A 5,135-nucleotide genomic window follows, 5' to 3' on the forward strand; every position below is an offset into this window, starting at 1 on the left:
CACAGCCCCGGAGGTGTGTGGTTTCCGTGCCTGGGGCTTTTGCCCCATTTTTGGGACAAAATGTGTGGTCTGCTGCTGGCCTCAGCATTGTGAACTAATAGGATGGAAAACACAGAAGTTCCAAGCTGTAGAAAAGCTGTTGGGTCTCTCCCACTGAAAACAAAGAAAATCTTATACTATTGTTACTGTGATTTTTTTCAGTGATAACGAAATAAAGGGCACAATTCAGAGGTGTCCATGGGCTGGTGCAAGTCTCTTGCATCCCAGGACGGTTGCAAATGTGCCATACGGCTGGGCCGACGCAAGGCTCTGCGGTGGGCGGGACGAGGTGTTCCTGGGTGAGGGGAGGGCAGGCAGTGGGTGGCCCGAGGGCGGGCAGGTGGAGAGTGGGACATGGGGTTGGGATCCAGCAGTTAAGCCAGATCCCAAACCCTGTTCCCAGGGAGATTGGAATGGCTTCAAGCCGCTCTGCTGTCCTCGGAGGTTGCACAAGTCAGAGGAGACCCATATGGGCAAGGGCGCCTTACCCAGGGGTAAGGGGAAAAGTTTCCCCTTGCCTCTGGCTGAGCTGCCTTGGGCCTGTATCCTGCGCTGGATACAGCACAAGCCTCTTGGCTTGCCTGTTCCAGCGCAGGGTAGGATTGCACCCAAAAGCACAAAACACCACTTTCTGCACTTCTCATTTTTGTAAAAAATAAAATAAAATAAACTCTGAAATTGAAAAAAAAAAATCATTTTCTAACAGCTAATTGTCTATGTAATGATTGTGGCTGCATCTGCTGACACCATACCATCTACATCACCTACCTAGTACACTTTTAAAGCAATTATTATAATTTGCTTTAAAAGTGTACTAGGTACACTTACCTACTAGGTAGGTAATTATAATTGGTAAAAATGTGCCCTTGGAATAAAAACACATAATACTGCTTTCTGCACTTTTTCCTTGGAAAAAAAACAAATTATGCAAAAAATAAAAATGTTTAAGAACAGTTCTAACTATTGTGCACTTAAAAAAAAACAACAACTTAAAATGACCGTTCCCATTTTTCAAAGTCATATTTTCACATAATTAAAAAAAAAAAATGTACTGTCTGCTCAGTAGCTCCTCCAAGTGGAAGGAGGCATGGTAGCCAATTTCCTCATCACACATTTTTACACAAGATCATCTCTGTTTTTGGTAGGAAGAGTATGAAAAGACCTTACTGGTGTATTTCTAGATTGGACAAATGGCTACAATTTTAGAACCTGCAAACAGGTTCAACAGTATTACAAATACTATCCACAAATATTTTGTGAGTGAATGTGTATATGCATTATTTATTATATAAAAATTGGCAGTCGACTGTTGTGCTGCTATTTCTTTTGACTGCAATATAAGACAAATGTTAAAAAGTCATGTTCGAAGTTCAGGTCCATATCTTCCAGACGGTATGTAATTCAGCAGTATAAAATAGGTGAATTAGACTTATCTCAACAAAATGGTTTAGCGTCCTGGGTTTCTTCTTGTAAAATAATGAGACTATCATTGACACCTGCTTTTTCTTAAAGAGAAACAATGTCTTCAGGGAGGAAAAGAGTATCTACCACTCGGGCAGTTTAATAATGCCACCATTTATGGCTTTGGTTTTCTTTATAAAACAAAAAATCATTGACAAGAAAAGTAGCAAATGATAAAGATTTGAAATACTTTTTTTATGTGTTTCACATTCCTGGCCCTGTTATTTGCAGGCAATTAAAATACTTTAAGCAGGTGTAACATTCCGATGATAGGTCAGGAATCTAAATAGGGATTGTAGCACATGGTAAAGATTTAGTAAATACTTTTCTAGTCCAAAATCAATGCCATCGATTGCCATTAAAGCAGCAAGCTAAAACAATGAAGAGGCTTCTAATTTTCAGGCTCCTGCTGGAGCCAGCTCTATCTCAGCCTCCTCCCAGTTAAGAGCATCATTAAACGGTAAGAGCAAACAGCATATTGAGAGTCCAAGTGTTTTATTAATTCATCATCAGAATTATCTCAGTGCATTAATATTAATAGCTTCAAATTGGATTTCATTTGGAAGGTGAAATACATACGCTGATAGTAAAAGCTTGCAGACCCAGTGAATCTTAAGAAATGGGCACTTAACACAGAGCAAGACTCAAAAATAGATTTGATAAGCCTTGCTGACTTCCTTTCGCAGAGGGACACCTTATGGATAGGGTTTCAGGCAGCTTTGAAGATCACAGGAAATTTTAACTGAAAGGAAGGCCCTCTTTCAGCGATGGGCTAGCTGAAGAATGTAATCAAAGTGCTACTTTCCCCACCCTTGCTGTATGTCTGTACTAGACTTGTGTATTTCCTATTTGGTTGGTTTTTGGGGATGTGGGTTGTAACTTCAGAAGCTTTGTGTTGGTAGGAGTATTCTGAAAGCAAAATCCCAGCATTATAAAAGGTGCATAAAGGAGAAGACTGTATAATGCAGAGATATGGGAGAGAGGGAGGGAGGGAGGGAGATGTAGTATGGGTTGAGTATCCCATATCCAGGCACTTTGGACCGGAAGTGTTCCGGGTTTTGGATTTTTCAAGATTTAAGAATACATTACTGAATGCAAAGACTGAATTTACTGTTGGCACAGTCTGTGCTGTCTGGTGTGGGTAAGGCCCCGGCTTGCTCCTTGACAACTCTTGAAAAGCTCCCCAAGCCACCCGCTCAGCTTAGTGGTACCTTCTGTGAAGCCTGAGGCCACGCCACATGTCTTGTGCTAAGCAGGAGGGTGCGCAAAAAATTAGAAAAGGTTAAAAAAAAAGTGTATCTGCACCCCAGTATGCATTGTGCTACTCCAGTCAGCAGCTACCAGTGTTAACACATTTTTGCCCAGCCCACAGGTGGTGAACACATTTGGTCCCTGTCGCGTATAGGCAATGTTGGGCAGAAATGGCTTTTTAAAAAAGGGTTTTCTTTTTCTTTTTCAAAATCATTTCGGTGCTTGAAAAACGTTGGTTTTCTTCTGATTTTGGAATTCTGGATGAGGGGTGCCCAACCTGTAGTCTATAGTGACAGATTTCATCCTCATGGGATGGAAACCAAGCCTTCCAATGTCAGAGATTATGGCATAGGTCAGGGACCTGCAGTGGGGGTGTGGCAGGTGAGTCAGAACCACCTGAGGAGGCTCTCCTTACACCTGAGAAAGCTAGTGTAAGGAGAACCTCCTTGGGTGTAAGCAGGCAGGGCAGCTGTGGTGCTTTCCCATGGACCAGGATGAGGTGGTTCTGCCTCACTGCCACACCCACAACACACGTCCCTGGTACAGGTTCCTCACCATCACCTGTAGTGTTGACCCCTGCCATGAGTGAATGGCAGCTATTATCTAAAGTAAAGGGATACAATTGGTTTCAGTTCCCAGCTGCTTCTCATAGTTTTAAAGAGACAGTATGTAGTTTTTGACTATAAGGGATTTTCAAAGTAATTTTGAGTATATGCAATCTAGGCTTTAAGCATTAAAGCCAAGCAGTAATTTTGAGTATATGCAACCTTGACTTTAAGCATTGACTCTGGAACATTGTTTTTTGTTGTTGTTGGCATCCTTCAGTCTCGGAAGACTATGGTATCGCACTCTGAATGGTGGTTCTGGAACAGAGTGTCCTCTCCAGTGCGCGAAGCCTGGGTAAAGTAGATACGGAGGATAGACTGTTTCCCATGCAGCAAATCCCCCCTCTCCACGTTGTTGAAATGGTCCAATGGAAAGGCAGAGGCCAATACAGTTGGTTCCAGTGGCGTCGCAGGAGTTGCCAGAACGTGACTGTGTTCAGCCGCGAACTGCCTTAGGGACTCCGGCTCTGGATTTTGCCTCGAGGTTGATTCCTGAAGCCTTTTCCATAACTGGATGTAGCCACAAGGCAGTGGAGGTTTGGGATCAGAGTTTTCCTTCTCTCAGATGAGCTGCCTTCCCAGACTAAAGAGTCCCATCTACCCAGTGGCTGTTTAGTTGCCTCTTACAACAAGTACTGTACAGCCAAACTGAGGGCCTATTCTTATCCCCAGCCCCCAGGGGATATAAGCCCTCTCTGGAACACAAGGCTCATATAAGATGTGGGCTGACTGTACTGCCATAAGAAAGAGAACAAGGAATAAGTGGAGTGTGTGGGCAGTAAAGCAGGTTTCAAATGAACAAGTTGTCCTTGGCTGCTGTATGTTAGGGACACACACAGACAGGCACCCTGCAAGTAACACAATCAATAACTACCATTATTTGAATAATGATCAAATGCAAAGGAGCAAGGACTGGAAGAAGTGGGGCATGGAATCAGGTGGTTGGAAACTGGATTTCAAATAAATTGCTCCAGTTAAAACTTAGGTAAAACTCCCTAAACACAAGCACTCGGAACAGTATTCTGGTCCAGGGAGGAATAACAGTTATTTGGAAACTGATTTAAAATGAATGGTTCCTGTTCAATGTAAGTCAAGTCTTCCTATGCACAAGCTCTAAATCCCTAAATATCAGTATCCCTAAACAAAAGCAAACTCATCAATTCAGAATAATAATATGGTACACCTGATGTAAGTAAGATATGTGGTGTCCAAACAGGATAAATTAAAATTAAAATAAAATACTCTGTAGATAAGCCCCAAACATACTCAGTGGGGGGGGGGGGAAGGTCAGGAGTTAAAATCTTAAAGAGAACTGACAACAGTGGGGTCTTGCACAATGCACAGTTTTGCAGTACTTCTTCCTCCCCTACCAGGCAGCTGCAGCAAATATATATTTATTTCCTGCACATCCCTTCCCTTCCTACTCTTGTGATCAGAGGTTTCTCTGTGTTAAGAAACTGTATCAGATTCTTGAACACATTGGCTAGAATGCGTCCAAGTTAAAGACTGAAGAGTTTACCATGTCAATTTCATCATGTTCTCTCCTCCCCTCCTTCCTTCTAGGTGTTTGTGGCCCGGTGGTTCAAGAGGTTCAGTGGGTCATCTCTTGAGAGGGATGCATCCCACTGGCATTCCTGGAGGCGGGGCAAAATGCTGGGTAAAGCGCTCCCTCTTTGCAACTGGCTCTAAAGGCAAGGGGGAGGGAGTGCTTTACACAGGTGTCCCTTGTGCCTGAAAATCTTAGTGTTTCCCCCCTTGCAGGAATGCCAGTGACACATC

Source organism: Tiliqua scincoides, chromosome 4, assembly GCF_035046505.1.
Source record: "Tiliqua scincoides isolate rTilSci1 chromosome 4, rTilSci1.hap2, whole genome shotgun sequence".
Lineage (NCBI taxonomy): Eukaryota > Metazoa > Chordata > Lepidosauria > Squamata > Scincidae > Tiliqua > Tiliqua scincoides.